The sequence below is a fragment of the Tympanuchus pallidicinctus genome, unplaced genomic scaffold (genome assembly GCF_026119805.1).
Source record: "Tympanuchus pallidicinctus isolate F22 unplaced genomic scaffold, pur_lepc_1.0 scaffold8, whole genome shotgun sequence".
NCBI classification, from domain to species: Eukaryota; Metazoa; Chordata; class Aves; order Galliformes; family Phasianidae; genus Tympanuchus; species Tympanuchus pallidicinctus.
This window is the reverse complement of record NW_026294802.1, coordinates 8755453-8778379: the sequence shown is the minus strand read 5'-3', so window position 1 is coordinate 8778379 and position 22927 is coordinate 8755453. Positions and strand designations below refer to the sequence as shown.

At 41.7% G+C, this 22927-nt stretch overlaps 1 protein-coding gene across 9 annotated transcripts in view; it reads right to left on the bottom strand.

Annotated features, from left to right (window-relative positions):
- Window positions 1–22927, bottom strand: part of TBXAS1 (thromboxane A synthase 1) — a 243706-nt gene that overhangs the window by 39751 nt on the left and 181028 nt on the right. The window lies entirely within an intron of this gene.

Here is a 22927-nt window from a genome sequence, read left to right as displayed (position 1 = left end):
TAATTATTAAACATATTTACACTGTATCCAGTGGGAATCCAGTCTAGGTTTGAGGCCACACTAAATACAGCTCTGTGGCACGCTAGAGAAATAGGCTGCCAGTGTGCTAATTCTTTTCATTCCTAGAAGCCCTGTGGAAACATGAGAAGAGAGGTAGGCATTTGGTCCACTGTTTTTCTATGAATCAACCTAATATATTATTGAATCAAGAGTTCTAGAGACACAGCAGGCATGGAGGGGGCTGGGAGGAGGGAGATTTGATGCAACAACAGCTCTGTCTGCAATCCAGCCAGGATGATGAGGAGATTTAACCAGAGGTGGGACAGCAAGCTGGAAAAGTAAGGAACATACTGGGTATTTAACAGGCACCCTTCCTGAGAGAGGCAAACAGGCATTTGCTTGCCATCATTACACTGCAGTGAGTCCCAAGACAAGGTCTTTAGGGCTCCATCATGCTGCTTTAACTCCGCACTCAGCCTGGGGTATGGCCACGGGTGTAATATTTCGGTCTCGGTGAGGTAACAGCACACAGTGCCTCAATGTTTCATGAGGAAACAAAGCATATGGAGAGGCATCTTGGGAAAACAAGGCAGGGTAATTCCTGGCTGGAAGAGCAGAGAACAAGTCCATGTCTGCGGGAGACCTGGAAACTAAGGGAATGACATTTCATTCTAGGGAATGTGAACTAACTACCGTATTGTGTGTAACCAAACGTGTCTTTCACTATTCTCTCCAGTGTGAGACAGTAGAAGTACAATTATAATTGCTTGTACAGTTATTTATTCTTTAAAATACTTCTCATTTTTCAGTGCTGTATGGAAAAGCAAACAGTGATCACACTACCCTCAGAGATGTACCTGCCTTTGCAGAAGAGATGTCCTCTTTCCCAATCACACATAGAATAGTCACTGAGGTCAAAGGCACATAGGATCCCTAAAAGCCCTAAAAGGCACACTGTGACCAATGTAAGGAATAAATGTAGCAATGACTCTTATTCTACAATGCCTGAATTATACAGGCCCCCAAATAAGAAGGAGCACGTGGTTCTCTACTACCTGTAGAGAACCTGCACCTCCTGAGGTGCAGCTCCTGTAGACATTGCACATCATTTATCACTAATGATCATTGTTCTCTGTAGAGAACAAAAATCTCACTCTATCACCAGAATAGACAGATATGCATTCACCCTTTGTTCCTGTCACCCTTTACCGAACCTTATGTGTAAAACTGCAACATAAAGGCTCCCATTACATCTGGAGATGCAAAGAGGAGGCGAAAGGCATATATGGACTCTTCAAAAGTATTTCAAGTAATTTCCCCAACAAATTGCTTGGAAATATAGTTGTCTCAGAAAAATAGCTTCTGATCTAGTTCACACAGACTTCCTAATCATAATTCCTTCCTGTTGAGCTGCTGGTTGTACACTTAGGCTGGGGTGTTCAGACAGTTTGATTTCTGCAGTAGATTTCCAAGACCTCACCTCCTACCTGGGTGCCACACAAGGGGCAGCCAAACATCAGAGTTTCAAACAACTTGGCATATTAGTATCATGCTGGAAGCTGTTAGATGCACTAAGCCATCCTGAAAGCCTAAATCATATTCAACTGCCTAAGTGGGGAAAAACTTTTTGACTCATCAGGTGTGGGTAGGCACAGACCTTCCTTGCATTGCACCACGAGCTGGACATCATCTGGATAAAATGGCAGCAGAATGATGTTCCAAGCTAACCTGTAATCATCAAGTCCTAATCTCCAGACCACGGACATCTCTCTAACATTTAGGCAAGTATTATCTGTATGACAAAAAGTCACAAAACAAATGTTTGGAAAAACCTATCCTCAACTGCATTTGCCAAACACTGAGTTGAAACCACTCAAAATGACTGTTTTGGAAAAGGTTGGCAGGTGGATACATGCTTTGAATTACTGAATAGTAATTCCAGCTTATTAAAGAAGAAAGTAGCAACGTCTGTCTCTAGCAATGGCCAAGTGCTCGGCCTTGAGGAATACAAATCAACCAGTAGTAACGGTACTTGTTGTCTCCCTTGGGTGTGTTTTGAAAAAGAAACAGGAATAAACTTAGATGAAATGATTGAATCTGGAGATGGGAATGAATTCACTATGAATCATAAGGCTACAAAAAGGGTATGACACACACAGCCTTCTCTATGGCACAAGGGAGGGAAGACAGGTGTCTCATGAATTATGAGTAAAGTGGGACAATCTAGGGTAAGTTTTAACTTTAAAAAAAAAAGAAGAAGAAGAAGAGACCAAAAGCCATTAGATACATAACCTTGTAGTCTAATATGGCCATAAATTAACAGCTGCACTATATTATGTAAATTTATGTTAAATTATTCACTACCTGTCACCATATCCCCATAAAAAATCTACGTACTGACATTTACAAAAAATGACATCTTCTGATAATAGTTTTGCTATATATTTCAGTGGCTGCAATTGCCTTTTAACCATCTTGACTGCTGCTGAGGCAAACACTACTTAAACAAGGATGCTTTAGGAGGTTTAATGAATTCATTACTATTCACATATTCACCCTCCAGGAGGGCACCATCCATGGTAGCCAGTGTCCTTTGGGCATTATGCTCCTTCCCTTAGTTTGAGAACTTGCTGGAGAAGAGCCAGGAAGGATCACAATGGTTCCACCATTGCTCCAGCTATGAGCTGAAATCAGACATTGTAAAGGCCATGGCTGAACCTATTTAATGCCAAAGGTGCTGGACATCGAACACAGCAGGACCATGTTCAAGAGATGCACAGCTCAGCCTGTCCTCCTACCCCCACAACAAATCAAAGCCATTGCCCAGCTGAAGATACCTGAGCTCTTCCTGAGATGAGATGCCTCCTGAATCACACCAGGCTTGAGGAAGTCTCTCAGCTTTCCAGCTGTGTGCTCCTGTTGACTGTGATTGATATTCCTGACTCTAGGGGAAGCACGGCACACAAGGACTTGTTATCCATGCTTATTTTTAAATAGGAAACACAACTTCTTCATGTCTCACCTTTTACCCTCTTAAGCAGTAAAGTGAAGAGTGAGCAGCTTCACTGCATCTTATCTGAGGCACTTAACTAAGGTACTTACGTTAGAAGCCAGGGGATCATTCAGACTTTAGGACAGGACATATTTCCCTCTACTGTTATCTATGTCCATCAGCTACAAATGATTCTTATGACATGGGTTCTTTTCAGCCTCAGATGGTTTGCTCACCTCACACTGCAACTCAGTGTAGTCGGTGGAACATTTCTGGCACTTGGCCTTCCTCTTTAAGGGAGTGTGACAGAAGCTCTGTCTCAGCCCACCGGTCATGGGGGGAATCAGGCTGGTCTTACTACCAGCTTGTTAGCCGACCTCTAACATCCAGCTTATGCACAAACTGATCTGCATGCACAGAGCAGACATTTGTTATAGGCGACTGCATCATGACTTAAAGTGGCAACAGCAGCTGGAGTTCACCAAAAGACTCCCACTGATTAACTTTGCTCTTTACCATTGGCTTGGTGTAGAGTTCTAATGAAATGGGAAATGTCTGCTTCTTCAGCTTATTCTGACCAATTTGAATATAATCTTAGAAAAAGGCCAGAGGGCAAAAGATAAAAGAAAATTCACGGGCTCTTCTATTAAGCCCAAAACTGTGCAGTGAACTAATAACAGCAACAGTACTTCCAGAACCAGTATCCCTAATTTGACCTCACAGTTCTGCTCAAAACCATTTAGTCAACATTTCAGAGACAGAAGAAACACTACATGTTAAGGAAAGAAAGCAGGGGGAGACAGAAGAATAAACAACAAGCTTTTGCGACAGCAGGAAGCTCTCTCTTAATTCTGAGATAATGAAACGCTTCTAACCAGGCCCAACTGCTGAATATTACAAGAGCCATCATCTCGTGTGGATTGCATGCAGCTTTATTTTCTACTCCCCTGCATGGACTGAATATGATTCACAGCACAGTCACAGGAAACAGTCATTACTATTTATTTGGAGCGAGATGAGTGACTGCTCTAAACAGCTACAACTGCACCTGTGATAGTGCAGAGAATCTTTTTCTTATTAAGCACACTCATGCCCTCTTTTCTCCCTTTCTCTTCAATATTCTTCTCACAAATAGCATTTTTTTACAGCACTGGCTGTGGAGTTCAAAAGGAGAGGGGTACATTCACAATGATCATTAGCAAAGATGCAAAAGCATGGCATTGAATGCCAGCTTTGATGCTTTATGCACCCAGATGCACTCCTGCACTATGCACATGCCACTCAAGTGGCATATACACAACCACAAAGAGACAAGCCATCCATTAAGTACAGCAAGTTATAAAACAATTGTAATACTTTAATATGCACAGATATAGGTAAGAGTCTCCTGCCAAATTTGCATTTTTCTGCTCCCAGGGCCATGCCAGCACACTGTAACTTCACTCTCTCCAGGCAGCCCCAGCCAATGTTGCCTCCACCCTGAACAGCAGAGCACCTCCTCCATTCCTTCACAAGACACTGCTCACTAAACTGCTGCAACAATTCATCTCTGGCTACACAGAGATGAGCAGCCTGCTCCCAAACTTGCTGCTGCTGCTGCTGCTGCTGCTGCTGCTGCTGCTGCTGCTGCTGCTGCTGTACTTCAGCAGCTGATGCTGAAGTCTTGCTGCATCCTGCCCCTACCCTCACTCCCCCTTCCCCCCCAAAAAACAAACAAACAAACAAAAAAAAAAAAAAAAAAAAAAACAACCAATAAAACCACACCTGTGATTAACACTTCCCCTATAAAGTGATCAGGCCTCAGCTAATTCCCACTCTGTTGTTATTCCTGCTCCCCAGCACTCTCTGCCAATGCAGGTATGCTTTTAGACTTACTCTGAATTTAGAATACTGCTATAGAAAATTCAGAGTGCTCCAAGTACAGTCCCCTCTCTAGTCTACAGACTTTCCTGCCTGTATGTATGCATCTGATATGCTTACAAAAATGTCCTCACTGTCAAAATCCTCTTAAAATGGCACATCATTGTTTTCTGTTGGTTTCAGGCCAACAGCAAGGAGAAGTTAAGGCCATTTCATCTCTCTACTGTAAGTATCAGCGTATCAAGTACCTGCATCCTGTGATACCATTAAAAGCTTCAGGAGAATAAAAGTGTGGGTTTTCTTGTTTGTCCAACAAATAAAGGTACTTCACAGAATAATGGATCACTCTTGAAAACTAATATTCTTAATAGCAGTGAACAGATGCACAGACCTGATTGTTTTTTTCCATAGTGCACTTGGTACTTATTTTTGTAAATGATGCAAGGCTTCTGGAGTAAGACTGATTTCTTATCCAAGGTCCTATTTCTATGTGATTCCTCCAACACCAAACATGATGACACGAAGTTCCCTCACAAAACAGGAACAGCTCAAAGGGCCAGCACCCATGTGTATGGTGGGGCATGGAGAGAACATCAAAACAAAGTAGGGAAGGAAGGAGTGGGGAAGAGGGGATGGATAATGAGGGGAGAAAAACGTTGCAAGAACTTCACGGTGCCTTACAGTCTCTTTGCGCTATGGCAATGTGCTAATCATGTGTAGTTGTAGTAACCACAAATTGATGGGGTTAACACAAACCCCATTAAAACTGTGCTTGGTTGGCCCACAAGCTGTAAATGTTTGTACCTGTTGTACAGCATGCTGCATGCTTTTACCCTGCTGGTTTAGAAATCTCTGAATACTGCTCCTCCACGCACCACTGTGCAAAGGGCTGTTAAAAGGTGATATGCTTACTCTGTGTTTCAGCAGCTGCAGCTGGTGACATGGGCAGACAGCAGCCTGACTCTGCTCCATCACTCACAGCCACCCTGTATCAGGCAGGTAACAAATAACTCATTCCCAGCATTAGGGTTTTTCCCATTTACAAGCAGAACATCTTAAATCCTGAGGCAGGAGGACCACTGAAGGCAGTCACAGTTAGAGTGCAGACAGCTTTGCAGTACAGACACCAACTCACTAGGAACTCATCTAAAAATATTATTACTTCACTTTTGCATCTGAACACCATTAGTAAAGCAATATCTGAGAATGGATTATCATCCCAATTACAGTAGGCCCAAGTTGACAAGTTTACTCTGCATTTATGCTCCCAGAACCAAGGCAGGTCCCACAGTTATCTCAAGCTCCATAAAGACACAAGGAAGAACTTCTTTACTACAACAGTGCAGAGCACTGGAACAAGATGCCCAGATAGGCTGTGAATTCTCCTCTTCTCCTTCACAACCTGCCTGGATGCTTTCCTGTGGAACCTACTGCAGGGAATGTGCTTTAGGAGGGCTTTGGACAAGATGATCTCCAGACATTCATTCCAATCACTATGATTCTGTGGCTTTGTGATCTGCCTGCAGTTGGTGGCAACTGAGGCAAAGCCGGGGAACACTGGGGACAGGAACAGTGTGTGGCCTCTCTGCACTTGGAGGGCCATGCTGAGGGAACCACATCTGAGCAGGCCAGGGATGGAGCTGCCCTGTGTCCTTGGCCATGAGGCCTTTGCTGTGCCAGGTCATTCTCATGCCAGCATGTTAAGGGCTGTTGTCAGAGCCTCCCAATGCAATGCCTGCCCCACTGAATTATTTTAAGCAAAAGCCACAGTTTGAGGCATAAAGTGGCTCTCAGTGTGTGCACTCTCAGCCCACAAGCAGGGCCAGAGCTGCAAAAGGTCGGTGGGCTCCCCCCTGCCCCTGGTGCTTAAGTGATTAATTAACAATTTCTAGAAACCAATTCACAAAAGGAGAAAGGGCAGATTTTCAAAACTATCAGCTTGTAAATGAAGCAGAGCTGATTCTCTGGCAACTCTTCTAACAAGGTTTCTTTTTTCACAGTATTTGTTTTATGCTTCCTAAAGATCTGTCCCTCGTCTAAATCCCAGCAGGGGGAGATGCCAGTGGAGTTTAATTACATTCCACCTATGGGGAACATTCAAGGAATGGGGCTCTGAAAAAAATAACATCTTGGTCTGAAAAAAAAAAAAAAAAAAGAAGAAGAAGAATAAGGAAATCTGATTAAAGCAGTGATATGAATGTGCTTCATCTCCTAACCATAGGTTTAAAACATTCCTTTCTTAAAGATCCAGGGGCACAAAGCCAAATTCTCTCCTGAAGCAAACAGCGAATTTATACCATCAATTTACAGCAGATGTTCAGCATTCGGGCCTACAGTTTAAGTAAATAGTTATGAGAATTAGACGTTGAGAGGTTTGGGGTGTTTTGGTTTTCTCTTTTCTTGTGTATAAACTAGACATGCCATGTTCTCTAGAGAAAACCCTTGTGACTGAAGACAAGTTTAACTTGGACATGAGATATTGTTAGTGCTATGAGGGATGAAAATGGGTCCAGTGACCCATAGGCTCCCGTGTGTGTACACTCTACACATCTGACCCAGATGGGCAAGAGCTTGAGACGTGCACATTAAATGCAAGAGGGAGACTCACTGATATCCAACCATGACTCTGAAATCCACTGCCCTCAGCACAAGAGGAAAGAAGAGGAAAAAAGCACCGCAGGAAGCCTCTTTCAGGTATAATTGCTTAAATCTGGAAAACATCTATCTTTCTCCATAGGAACTAAGCTGTTCCAAATGATCCTGGGCATTCAGCTGGGATGCCTCAATGGTAGACCAGAGATTGAAGGAAAAATGCTGTATTCAAAGCTGAGGGGGGGAAACTAAGGCCTTTTCACCATTCCTCCTTCTGGTGCTCCTAAATCAGCCACCTTGGTACTCTGCAACTGCTTACAATGAGAGGTAACATCAGTCCTCAGAGAGAAGCTCCCATTCAGGGCTCAAAAGGAACAGTGGCCACCACTTTCCCACTTGCAGTCTGAAGACTAGTACTATCGTAGAATCACAGAAAATCCTAAGTTGGAGTATTCCTGCAACACAGATACGACAGAGAGAATTTCCACCAAATAAGTACTGAAATATTTAAGCATTTGAAACATTCGAGTGTGCCAAAATTATCAATGAAACTAATTAAGAATCTTGAGATAATAAGCATTGATGACAGAATGTTCCACTCCAGTGCTTGCCATCAGGAAGTCAGGGTTTACAACATCTGTCATTTATAAAACTCATACCCCAAAGGATCTTGGTACACATTCAGAATGCTGCTTACCCACACACGTAGTCCTGCTGAGCAAGGTGACTACTTATGCACGCCAGGCAGTGGCCATGATGTTACAGGACATGACCCAACCTCAGATCACAGCTGCAGAAATGCAAGTGTATGTGGCATCACAAGCAGAGAAGCTGGAAAGTGACTGTTTTAAGGTCTGCTGGGCCAGGTCTCAAGGATCAGCCCAGCGCAGCTTTATCCACATTGACAAATGCTGATGGCATGGTGAGTGGTGATGGAGACTGAGTGAGCTGAGAGCACATGGACGAGAGGCAGGAAGGGAGATGATGATCTGTTCTTGAAAAAGCCATAGGGCCAGCATTTCACACACTGGGGTTTTTCAGCAATTTAGGACAGGAAGTGAACCAATGTCAGGCGATCGACACTGCAGATGGAACTTCAGGCAGCCAACATGTAAATGGAGTTTGGCAAAGATACCATGACTAACAGCCTTTTTTTCGTGTGTGTGTGAGAAGTGCCGTTTTTAGATACAGAAGGAGAAATGTTGCCTTCTGCCTGCTAAGAACAGGTGTGCAGATGTCAACAGAGGGTTCAGGCAAGTGCCAGGTACTCGAGAGTTGTCACTGGGTATGTAAGCAGCATAACACCCTCTCCAAGTTTTTGCAGGAGGTTTTTTTTTTTTTGCTGAGGTTTCCAACTAACTTTTTCTCTAGCAGACCTTGTCTCTAGGCTCAAACAGCTCAGCGTAGCCTGATTTCTATTGAGCCTTTGTTTCTAAGTCAAGCCCTCTCTGCCAGGCCAGCTTCTAAGAGAGGAAGACTGACTCACCAATGTGGCTCTATAGGAGCTGCCACCAGACAGGTACAGCTAATCTGAAATGACGCCTGGTAACTGCAACATGTAATTTCAGACTCAAGGCACCAATTTCCCAGTCAGTTTGTAGCTACACTGTGTTACCATAATGGGTTCTCTACACAATTATCACAACACTTAGTAAGTTATTCATTTCCAAGAGAGCTAAGGACTGCTGTAAATGATTTTCATTTTAAAGGAGGAAGGTGTACCCCCCCTCTGGAAGAAACAAAAAACCTTTCCCTTTGTTTTGTTTATTATTAATGCCTGACAAATAATTATTCCGTCTTTAGCACTGAGACATCTTTGCTTTATAAAAGCATAATGAAGAGGCAAAAATTTAAAATCCAGGTGTGTGTGCCATTGTGCAATGGCACGCATCAGACACAGGCAGTTTGAATATTTTATGCTTCATAATTTTTTTCTTAAATAATTAACTAGTTTTAACTAGTGCTTGTCCAGACCTCCAGTGCTGCAGGCTTAACAGCACATTACATCTCTGTGTGCTGCTTTTGCAGCTCTGCCTCTCCCTGTTCCAAGTCCCAACAAAATAACATCCATAAGCCCTGAAGGAATTTTAAGTTCAAGACCTGTTTCCTCCATTGTCCTCCATTCGTCCACTTGGAGGATGAACCAAGATGATAAAGGGCCTGGAGCGTCTTTCGTATGAGGAAAGGCTGAGAGACCTGGGACTGTTCAGCATGGAGAAGACTAAGTGGGGATGATGTTTATAAATATCTAAAGTGCAGGAGGCAATTGGATGAGGTTGGACTCTTTTCAGTGGTGTGCAGTGACAGGACAAGGAGCAATGGCCAAAAAGTGGAATATTGGAGGTTCCATACAAATATGTGGAAAAAAATCTTTACTATAAGGGTGACAGAGCACTGGAACAGGCTGCCCTGGAGAGGTTGTAGAGTCTCCTTCTCTGGAGATTTTCAAGACCTGTCTGGATGTATTCCTGTGTGACCTCTTGTAGGGAACATGCTTTAGCAGGGAGTTGGACTTGATGATTTCTAGAGCTCCCTCCCCGCCCCTACAGTTCTGTAATTCTGAGATTTGCAGCGTATCCTTCCTGCACCAAAACCAAATGTCTCCATTTAATATCTCCAGTGTTAGCTGGATGAACCAGAATTGAGTCTACCGTAGGAGAAACCTACCATCTTCAGCTGACAACATGGATGTGTTTGATTCTCTTTTTGTCTTGTACATTCCAAATATGAAGAGATTAAAATCAAAACGCGGAAAACAGTTTCTCCCCACTACTGACTTAGAAAAGGAAGTTCTTCCAAGACCTTTTCAAAAAAACATCTACTTGTGCTGATCTACAATTACCAGCCTAAAGCCTAGTGCAGTGTTAAAGGATATATAACTGCACATAAATTTAGATGTGCAAAGACATTCATGAGGGCTTGGTAGCATTTGTCAATGAACTGCTTAGAATTTATACATCTATATATGCACAGCAAGTGTCTCTTGGCTACCATGTTTCTCTGCAAAGACTGAGTGCTAGTGGGATTAAATTTACTACTTCCTTAATCTGAAACACTGAAAAATATAAAATATAGGCTTCAGATTTCAACCAAGCAAGCATTCCAGAAACATTTTGATTGGGGGGAGTTAGGAGTTCTGGTAACATAGTTTTTCTATAAAATCAAGCCCTCCAAATCACAACTTTTGCCCACACTTCACAGCTAATTTCTCTCAGTGTATTTATTGAACTGCAGAAAAAGGAAAATAATACAATGAAAGATCTAAAATCACTTAGAAATGCTAAGCTCCAGTAACAGCTGCATCATTTGAAACAAGCAAGCACCAAATAAAACTAGGTCTATGAGATAAGCTGGGTAATATTTCACACTGACGCACATTGATTTTAGAATACTCTCTCCAATTCTGATGTCCACATTTTTCAAAGAATGTTAAAAAACCACAGGTGAACCTTTGAAAACAGTCACACACACTGTCCATCCTCTTAACTAAATAAGCAAATACAATTTGAAGAAAGACATTCCACGAAATTAAATTTTAGAAACTTAACAATTTTATCAGAAAACGCTAACAGCTGATACCATTGCAAAATACAATTACAATTGCACAGTGAGGAGAAAATATCTCTCATGTACAAAGGGTCTTATACTCAGGTGTGAAAGGATGATGGACGTTCAGGAGAATCTAAAAGCAAAACATTAACAATGGAAACAAACAGAATTCTCATTTAGGAGAAGGGTAACTAACTAGTGGAAGAGAGTAAACAAAATCGCGGTAGATTGACTGTTGCCAGAAAGACCAAGCAGGAGTGGGAGGATTCCTTGTGTGACATTCCCAGCTGGATTTATGCGCAATATGACTGGTGAATGAGATGAATCCTTATGGCAGGAACAGGGATGAAACCAGAGCCCAGTTCCTAACACTGCCAAACATGGAAAAAGTTCACATTTGCATGTTATGACCTGGATCTCTGGTTCTCTTATAAAATCAGAGCTAAGAAAGAAAGCTTGCTTTGCACCATTGCCATGTCCTTGCATTGTTCTCCATTTAAGTGCACAGCTAAGGCTTCACTGATAATAAAAGACTGATTTAAAAGACTATTCCACAGCAAACACTGAGCCTGGTTAATGTTACATATCATATCCCTCTTGTCATTTACTGCTAGTCTGCATGTTTACCATGTCCCTCACTCCCCCTCAGCACCAGCCCCAAATTACAGCAGAGCAGCTGGTCTTGAGGGCTGAGCACACCACAACAACAACCCTGAGTGCAGCTCCAGCAGCTGTTTGATTACAGAAGCACAGCACTCTTCTCACTTAGCATCTGAACCAAAGCAACACCCTCCCAAGGCTTTGGGTCAAGTCTTCGCAGATTTACTAAGTTAGAGACATCTTGATATCATCACTCTACAAAATGAAGCTAACCCTTAGCAAGATCCAAAATTCAATCAAATAATCTGCATTCCTATATCAAAGTTCCTACTTCAGTCCAACTGTGCATAAAAAAAAGAAAGAAGGTAGTGTGAAATAAAAAGACTGAAACAGTTTTTTCTACTCTAACTTTTGTAAGGAAAGCCATTATTTTGCATGGCTTATACTTCTCAGATCAAACCAGAGAGCATGACAAAAAAACATTCACATTCTTCCATTAATAAAGAAGGAAAACTTGCTGGTGTGTGTCATGTTTTCGTCTTCCCCTACTCTAATCATTTTCTGGTTTGCTTTGTGCTCCTTGCGAGCAAGCTGAGTATTGTTGTTTTCCTTTCAGTAACTGGATTGCAATCACAAGGAATTGCCTTCAGAGCCCAATCCTCAGTTACACTAAGGTCCTACCACAGCAGCATAAACAAGCCTTGCCATAGCTTCAAGCACTTGTTTATATATTAACAAGATGGCACCACACAGGAATAAGATAAGCGTTGAAGATAAGCGTAAGGATGGTGTGCATACCTTGACAATCCATTCCCACTGCAAGAGATGAAAGTGCATAAATGGAAACTGAGAATCAGGCTCTTCATTTGCAATTGCCTTACATATGGTTTGTAGGATTTATATGTTTAATTAATTCAAAACGTGGAGAGTTCCACAATTCTGTAAGGACAGCATGTTGACAGCAGGGCTGTCCAACGTTTCTGGAACAGCCAAACTTGCAACAGTGAAACAAGGATAATTAAAAAGATTAACAAAGCATTTTGTTTCACTTGTTTTTCTTAGGATTCTTCATTTTCAAAGCCTGGAAAGACATTTTATGCCATCTAATTTAAGCAACTGGGAGTTTTCTTTAAAAGATATACTAATTTAAACAGATTAAATTCAGTGAAGTCCTATGTCCTTGGTTGTACACAAGATTAGACTGCACGGCAATGATCTCTTAAACTTAAAATCTATGGTTTAATTAATTTCATAGACAATATCTCCATTTTTTATTCCTACGGAAATGGAAAGATATTTGCTTTGTGAGACTACTCTGAGCACTGGGAAAAAGATATTTGCATTTCTCTTCTTGTACAGGGCGATGCACATCCTTTAAGTTAAGCACACCAGTAGCCCTAGTGAGTGTAGCAATTCAGATCTCTACGCAATGAAAATCAATGTATTTTCATTTAAACCCATGTGTAGAGCACCATGTCATTTTACAAAAAAAATTTCTTTGACATTTAAATCAACCAAAACTTACAAATATTATGAGATCTCTTTAACTCACACTAAAACTTTTAAATTTTGTGTTTCCTCATGCACTGCTGTAAAAAGCAGGGCCATTAATATTACAAGCCTTGCATAGATATTTATACACTTGTACTTATGTATCATTTGAGTGCTAATGTATGAAAAGTGCTAAAATAACCTAAAATATTTAGAAAACACACAGCATCTTGCTCCTACTGGCAGAAAACTGCAGTGCTGAAGAGGTGGAGTACCCAGCCTAAAGAATGGCTTGAAATTACAGCTTGGGTTAAACACTGTTCAGACTTGTAGGTAAGGGAACCACTCATCTCTCTGGGTAAACTGAAGAAACAGATAAGCTGCTTTGCAGAATCAAATAAGAAGGATTGCAGACCCTGTGCAAAGCACAGGCAACTGTCGTAATGCAAAACAACAAGCAAGGTTATCCACAAGGCATACGTGGGCAGAGTAGTTTCCCTGGGCAGTTCTCTGCAAAGATCTGTAAGTTCAGGAAAGAAGCAGTTCTGGAAAGGGAAACAAAGCACAAATCACTAGGCAAGGTCTCAGATGCACACCTAACCCAGCCTGGAGAAACTGCCTTGGAGAAAGACTGTCACTGTCCTTACTGCTCCACGTGGCTGTGAGCATAAGAATCACACCCCACCGTTTGATTCCTACCTTCCTACTGTGCTGGGCAAAAACAGAATTTACACAGCCCTTGTAAATCAGTAGGGCTACTAGAAAGATATTTGCCTGCTAACTCTAAGCAAAACAACCCCAAAACCATGGAATGTCAGTCATGGAAAGGCACTGTTCGACAAGAGCAATCAACACCAAAAGCCATCAAATCATGATAAGGCATAGAAACTGACAAATGCTGAAATGTTCTTCATTTGATAATTTGACTGCATCAGCAGAGGTGTTTCTTTCTGCACCTGAGCTCACACACTCCTTTAGCGAGGGATCAAACTCTAACAAATTTATATCTGTATTTTGCATTTCGTCACACATTCAGCTTGCTTAGGATAAAGACAATATTTTAGGTAACAACCTACTACTCCTTACATCTCCACAGAAAATTGCTGGTAGTCATGACTTTCTCCTTGCTAAAGAAAATATCAAGTGCATACAACTGTTTTAAAATAACAAGCTGTTGGCAGGAAGAAAACACACAACCTGTGACATTCTCTGAAGACATGCATGCAACGGGTGTCAAGCTGTGCCACTTAAAAGCACTTCCATGGCACCCATCTACAACAGCCTGGCAGCAGATATTTGTGAATTTCTTGCAGACAAGCAGCAAAATGCTTTTAAACATTGCCTTTTCCCCTGATTCTCTCTCCAGTGGGGGAGTCTTCTGGCTGGTTAATAATAGGTGGGTAGAGCAAAATTACTTTAAAATAACAATCAATAGAATCGTAGAATCACAAAGGTTGGAAAAGACTTCCAACATCATTTAGTCCAACCATCCACTTATCACCAGTACTTCCCACTGAACCACAACCCTCAGTACAACATCTAAATATTTCTTGAACACCTCCAGGGATGGTGACTCCACCACCTCCCTGGGCAGCCTGTGCCAGCACCTGAACACTCTTTCGGAGAAATTTTTCCTGGCATTCAACCTGAATCTCCCCTGCCACAGTTTGAGGCCCTTAAGGCCATTCCCTCTAGTCCCATTGCTAGTGATATGAGAGAAGTGGATAAACTCCACCTCTCCACAACCTTTCCTTCAGGTTGTTGTATAGAGCGGTAAGGTCTCCCTCGAGCTTCCTCTTCTCCAGGCTAAACAATGCCAGTTCCCACAGCCACTCCTCATAAGACTTGTGCTCCAAACCCTTCACTGCTCCATTGCTCTTTTCTGAACATACTCCAGGGCCTCAATACCTTTCTTGTAGAGAGGGTCCCAAACCTGAATACAGCATTCAAGATGCAACCTCACAAGTGCTGAGTACATGGGAATTATTACTTCCTTGCTCCCGCTGGCAACACTATTTCTTACACGAACCAGGATTCCACTGGCCTTTTTGTCCACGTGGACACACTGCTGGCTCATGTTCAGTTGAACATCGACCAATACCCACAGGTCTGCTTCAAAGCTGCAAAGGAGCAGCTGTGCCCTCTACCTTAAGGAATGAAGGGAAACCTCAGCCTCTGGCAAGGCTGAGCCCCGCGGCACTCTTAATGCTTGGAGTTTGCTGATTATCCAAGGGAAAGGTCGTTCATGCTGCTAGCGAGCTGTGAGGTGAAATTCAAGGAAAGCCTTCTCACCTGCTCCCCCACTTCTCCCTTAAACTGAAACAACATCACAGCTATCTGCCAGTGGTACTTAAATGCCTGTTTTTCACATCACAGAAGCAGGAGTTTTGGACCCCCTGATTCTTATACTTACATACCTTTGTAAATTAGCATAAACATCTCAGCTGGCTACCGATGTGATTAAGATGTGCCTCTACTTGGCAATTTTTCCTTTGAAACAAAGCAAAGGCTTTCATTTGTTAAGTGAAAATTCCCTGGTGGAAACTCGTCTCTCTTTCCCTCCCATTTCTGACCCCATATTGGGCACTTTAATCTAATTTCGGTTTGAGGTTTTAGAAGCTGAATACTGCTTCTGCAGATCACTGAGGGAAAAGAAATCACTGGGAGGAACATCACACTTTGAACTGAGAGTCTCTGGCACAATGCATTGTGGAAAAAGCACCAAGAGCATTTCCCAATCGATGTAGCTGTATTTTTCACACCCGGTTAGGAGAAATGGAAACTTGTGGTAAATAACACTGCTTTGCACAAGTCCAATTACCCTAAATGATAAATTGCCTAATTATTTCAGCTCTAGAGTCTTTCCCAAGTTCTTTATCCTTTTCTTTGTAGTCAGTGTCTGCAGAACAAGAGCGTTTGACTGTTACTAATTAGCGAGAGAGAAAGATGCAGGTCACTTAGTAAATTCACTTTCCTTTAAATCCATCTTAGAGCTATTTTTCCCCCATCATGGAGAAAAAAAAAAAATAAAGCAATAATTTATTTAAAAGCTGCTCTGCTGGAAGAAATTTTCTCTCCATGCCTTCTCTATGATATTACAACAGTCAGCTTTTGTTTTTCACATTCTCCAGAATGCTTAATGATTAAAGGCACAGCAAGGTTAGATTAACACCTTGAAATTATCTGTAAGCTTCTCTACTTATCAGGCTATTAAATCTTCATTCCTGACTGCACAAAACCTTCTTCACATCATATCCTGATTGCATATGAACTTGATGCATCTCAAAAACAAATTCTGAAAAACCAAGAACTCTTAAAAGTGGTTTGTTCCAGCTCACAATACAATGACTTGCTGACATTTCGTTACTTCCTCATCCCTTCACGTAGATCGATGACAGCAGTAAGGGGCTGTGGATAATTACCCAATTCTCAAGATTTCAATTTTCTCCTTTAGATTTGAAGTGCAACTCTGACTATTGAGAAAGATGTAAAAGTTTATTCAAATTTCTATTGCACCAGAAGATCAAAATCATTTTAATTGATTTCTCCTTCTGACCTGAAGGTGTGTTAAGGAAAAAAAAAAAAAAAGCAGCATTTCTTCTCCCACTTATTAACAGAAACTATTCTTCAATTCAGCTTTACTTTCAGATGCCCTCAAAACAATGTTTTTTTACTTAGAAAACAACAAACATTTTGGTGAATTTTCAACCTACAGATTTCATCCAGTTGGAAAGTGTTAGCTCAACAGTTCCAGTGCCTCATTGGTAGCCAGGGAGGATAATTCCTAGGACTGAGAAAGGAACTGAGCATTCAGACTTTTTATGTGTGAGACCAGACTAAGGAAACTAGAAAATCTTCTACCAATCATTAAATGCGTCCTCATCCAAGCACCCCTTCATCTACTGAACATTGATTAGAAATCAACAGTTCAGTCTGTACAGGCAGTCAAGGTTTCTAGGGCATACAAGTTCTTTCTCTCCCCTGACTGAGGCTCTCACTGTCTATCTCACTTGCTGCTACAGTGAAGATCTACTTCTGATTAGCTTCCGCTTCAACAGAAAGCATTTTGGCACACTGGTTGAAACATGAAAAGGATGACTACATATGCTGCATTAAAAGTTCAGTGGAGGATTTATTGTGGAGGAGGTTGGCGACCCTGCCTGTGGCAGGGGGATTGAAACTGGATGATCGCTGAGGTCCTTTTCAACCCAGGCCATTTTATGATTCTATTATTTGTATTTTGGAAAACACTTCCATTCGCTCTTTTGAAAGTCAAGCATCAAATTTCCTGGATATACTAGTAAAAAACTGGTGTCATCCAGTTCTCAGACAGTAAAACCTATCAACTGGAGGGAAACGGAACAGTCCTCAAATAGCATGAATTTCCTACTTTTCTTTGCATCTTCCTGACTACTCCCTTTGTCCCAGTCTTCATATTTGGTTAAGCAGAGAAATGTTTCCTCATATGTAGACAACTACAGTTCCAGAGCAAGGGAACACCCTGAAGCACCACTTTTTCTTTCAGTCCACATTAAAAGGGAAGCACAAGAATAAACACAGCAAACAATACAAAAGACATCTCATGCTAAGTAAAAGTAACACATAAACACATCATTAAAAATGGAAATTATTTAAATACATATGTGCTGCCAGTGTGATAGCAGAAGGGAAGAAATAGAGGAGGAGGTCACTAGAAGTGCATTTTAGCATGAACTGCTTTGCATAATCATGAAATGCAAACTAGTTTCATTTCCTTCTGACACAGGCTCATTCAGCCTTCACTTTGAATGCTTATTGACAAATAAATGGACTGGTTACTTCCTATTAGTGCAATCTAATTTATCTACATACCTGGAGGAAAAATTCCATTTTGACCTCACATTCACACAAGCTAAGATCATTTTTAGGAGATTAATATGTTGAATACAAGTTCAATTTCATTGTGGTTGCTGCTGGGATTTTGTCATTTTTTAACAAATTAAGCACTTGTTCTCCTCAGCTCAGCTTTCTCACCTTACACATATAATATGTACAATTCAGGAATCCATGTTCAGCTTTCAGATACAAGATATTCTTTTCTTCCATCATAATTCATTTTCTCCCTCCTTCTTTCATATGCAGGTATGTGCATACACACATGTATGACTTGTTGTCATCTGTGTTTTATGAGCTGTCCCACAATACCTCTCTTCATTTTCTCTCTTACTCTTTCCACAAAAAAAAGGCCCTTACCATGAAGAAAGTGATACCTGCTTTCATAGATCTCAAGAGCCAAGATCATCCTGAACAGCACCATTAAAGTAAGATTTTTTTCCCTGCGTCCTGAAAGCATCTCAGAAGTAGACAGTTCAGTGATGATCTCTGTAGCAGATGGGGATGCCAGGGCTGGACCAGTGTGTTCATCCCCTGAAAAACTGGCCTGTTATCCTGGGGACACAAAGGGATTTCATCACAGTTCAAAGCTAACTAACAGAGAGCTTGGAAATGCTTTTTGTTTTGTCTAGCACACAATTTTCCCCAGCAGACAAGTTCCAGCCTGATGAATGGTGTTGATTGATAATGTTGAAATTCAGTGTGGGGTTCTGAAACATATATCACAAAATCACACAAGTGTATGTATTGGAAAAGACCTCTTGAGTTTATCCGGTCCAACTGCTTCACTGGGATCTCTCTGGAAGTTCCCTGTCTTAAACTGGAAAGCCCAGACCTGGACACAGCACTCCAGATGCAGACTTAGGAGGGCAGAGCAGAGGGGAAGGATCACCTCCCTTGGTCAGCTGGCCATAAAATGGCCTTCTGGACCACAAGGGCACACTGCTGGCTCATGGACAACCTGTTGCCCACCAGGACACCCAGGTCTTTCTCCACAGAGTTCTTTTCCAGCAGATCAGCCCCTCACCTATACTGATGCATGTAGTTATTCATCCCCAGATGTAGGATTCTGTACATCCCCTTGTTGAACCTCATAAGGTTACTTTTTGACAAACACTCTAGCCTGCCCAGGTCTTGCTTAATGGCAGCTTCTGGTGTGTCAGCCATTCCTTCCAGCTTTAGATCACCAGCAAACTTGCTGAGGGTGTATTCTATCCCTTCAACCAGCTCACTGATGAAGATGTTGAACAGAACCATGCCAATACTGACCTCTAGAGACCACTAGCTACAGGCCTCCAACTAAACTCTGCACCACTGACAACAAACCTCTACCAGTTGACCAGTTCTTATTCATCTCACTGTCTACTCGTCTATCCCACACTCTCTAAACTTACTTATGAGGATGCTATGGTAGATAGTGTCAAAAGCATTGCTGAAGTCAAGGTAGACAACATCCACCACTGTCCCCTCATCTACATACTAGTCATGACACATAGAATGCTACCAAATTCATAAAGCGTGTTTTCCCCTTCTTGAATCCACGTTGACGACTCCTGATAATCTTCTTCTTTTCCACTTGCTCGGAGATGACATCCAGAATAAGCCGTTCCACCACTTTACCAGGGATAGAGGTAAAGTGGACTGGCCTGTAGTGTTTCCGCTCCTCCTTCTTACCCTTTTTGAAGACTGGAGTAACACTGACTTTCTTCCAGTCCTCAGACACCTCTCATGTTCTCCGCGACCTTTCAATGGTGATACAAAGTGGCTTGGTAATCATTTATACCAGCTTCCTCAGTACTCCCACTGAGGCCCATGGATTTGTGTGCATTGAGTTTGTCCAGATGATCTCTGATTAGATCCTCCTTGACACAAGAAGTTTTCTATTCCCCAGACTCACTCTCTCTCTCTTTTTTTTTTTTTTTTTTTTTTTCTCCACCAGTGCCTTGCTCATTCATGTAGGTTCCCTGCCACCTTTGCCTGATTTCTGACTCTTAGGGATGCACCAATCTTGAGCGTGGAAGAAGTGGTGCTTGAGTGTCAATCAATTCTGTTCCCCCCCACTTCCTCCTCCTCCCCCTTTCAGTGATGTATCCCATGGGATACTTTCAAGCAGGTCTTTAAAGAGTTCAGAGGTAGCTCCCATGAAGTCCAGGGTTGCAATCCTATTTACTGCTTTGTTTCTTCCATTTAAGATCCTGAAGTCCATTATCTTATGGTGGCTGCATCCAGTGTTGCTTCAAGCCTTCACATTCCCAACCAGTTCTTCCTTGTTTGTAAGATCAAAGTCCAGCAGCACACTTTTCCTCATTGGGTCCTCCACCACCCATGTAAGAAAGTTATACTTCGTGCACTACAGGAACCTCCTGAACAATACATGCCTGACAGTAGTGCTTTTCCAGCAGATATCTGGGTGCTCTCCCATGAGAGCCACTGCCTGTGATTGTAAGGTTACTTTCAGCTGCCAGTAGAAGGCCTTGTTAACTTCCTCCTCCTGATCAGGCCACCTGTAGTAAACACCCACATTAGTCACCCAGATTAGCCTGCCATTTAATTCTCATTCATAAGCTCTCCACATGTTCATCATTCATCCCTAAGCATCCATCACATAAAGAGCAACTCCACTGCCTCACCTTGCTGGTCTGCCTTTCCTGAAAAGTACACAGTCATCCATGAGAGCATTCCAGTCACATGAGTTGTCTCACTGTGTTACAGTAAGACAGTGAGTGACTGCAATGAGATCATAGCCTCCTGACCGTGCACAGATCTCTAATTCTTCTTGTAAATCTCTAATTCTTCCTGTAGATGTCCAAGACCATCCTCACTCCCTTGTAAATTTAGAGGGGCCAGACGATTTGGTTTATCTGATTTCTTACGTCTGTGATTATGCCTGCAGCTGGCCTTCCCTTCTTAGCTAGGTACTCATAGATCAGCAACATATACCTTCTAGAAAACCTTTTGGTGCCCAACTCCCACGAAAATCAATGTATGTGAGTATCTAAATACCTTTGTTTACCCTCACTTTACAGACATGAATCTCCTTAGTTGCTAGACAGTCATCAAAAGATCAAGCAAGTGCATCTACAAAGGGTATCCCCATTCCTGAGAAGTCATGCAGTGTTCACCTCTCCTTCAACCATATATAACTCCTCTGACAAGACCAGTAAGTGCATTTTCCTACCAGAGATGTGGTGGGGAGTGTTATTTACCATGCTTTGGCCTTATCTTCTTATTCAAGGCTCAACTGCCCAGTGCAAAATTTGATCTGTTAATTCTACCTGGAATTATACTCTGCAAATACTCAGCTACTTTGTAGCTAGAAAGACACCACTGATATTGGTAGTCTGCACTGATTAAACACTGATAATTGTATGAATATGGCTTCCTCTGTCTCTGGAGTGATTGCCAAAAAATGTCCAGAGGGGTGTGCTGGAGCAGTTGTGATACAAATTTGAACAAAACTATAACAAGTTTCTTACTCAGCAGTCAATTTTTTCCTTACACTGAAAGCAAATGTGCTCTTTTCTAAAACAAACGAACAAATAAATAAGAAGGAGATGGGAAACAGAAAGATGAGGAAGGTGCATCCTTTCCTTTCCTTACTCTTTAAACAGATCTGTCTAATTGCATTTAAATAACTTCATTTTTAAGATGTTCACTGTTAACCGTCCTGTGTCACTAGAAAAATTAATTCTTTAACGTGAACAGTGATAGTGGGTCGGTTATTATGAGAATGGCAAACTACCAGGAAAAAAATCAGGGTTGAAAATGAGTATCTGTCTAGCATACATTACCCGAGACTCAGTTTTGCTCAAGAATAGCAATAAGGTAGAGTCGCTGAGCAACATGTGACATTGCAAGCAAAAGATAAATTAGACTTCATGGGCGTGAGACTGATAAGCTTGAACTGAACAAATGGAAAATACTTTTTTTTCTTTTTTTTCTTTTTTTGTTTGTTGAAGAGGAGAGAAAAAGAATCTTATAATGTCAAAAATAAATAAAATTCCTTGAAATATGGGCACATTAATCATTTCAACAGCACCTCACTCCAGGACATATAGAATCACCAGTTCACAGCCGTTGATAGGATTTCCCCAGAAAATCAATATATTTTTTTCATAACCAGGCTGTCTTTTTGGTGGGATTGTTGGAAAAGTCAAGGAAGGGGGAATAATGCCAAGATATCACTGGGGTCTGAAACACTGACTTTGCTGCTATAAACTCAGAGTAGACTTTTCAAGCCAAAGCATATCTAAAACACACCCTGGGGTTACCAGCTAACCATCTCAACTCTTTCCATAGTAGTAACATCCTTCATCTCCAGGAAGTACTTACCTTTTAAAGAGGTACCTATGGAGAGTCAAAACCTGTGGATAAAGTATGAGAATTACAGATACATAGCAAAAATAATAGCCCTTACTTGGTTGCTGCCTGGCCACACTCTTCTTGTTTGCCCGCAATTCAGACAAAGAACCACTGTGTCTATCTACAAATCACATCTTCTGTAAAGTGGGAGCAGTAGCAGGGATCTTCCCAGAAGTCTTACAGGATAAGTCCTCTGGTAAGCACCATGAAGGTGTCTGGGATATAGGACAACTAGATAAATAAATACCTGCTAAGGCTTGAACAGAGGGCAAACTGAGCCTGAGTTTACCCCCTGAGTGGTTCCCCTCAGCCTTTATGTCTGGGAACAAGCTCATGTCAAAGTGAGCACACAAAAGATGAGCATGGGCTCGAGTGCTTGCTCAGGCTATCTCTTCTTGTACAGAGGAGAAAATATAAATTAAAAAAAAAGGAATAAAAGGTCTCTGCCCAAGGGAAGTGAATCTAGATCTTGAGTCAAAAGCTTGCATTTAAATCAGTAGATTCTAGATACTAAGGGAAGTGGGGACATAATGTCTTCTCCTACTTAGCAATCTCCAACCTGTATACACAGATGTAAAACAAAGCTAATTAACTGATTTCAGACTTCAA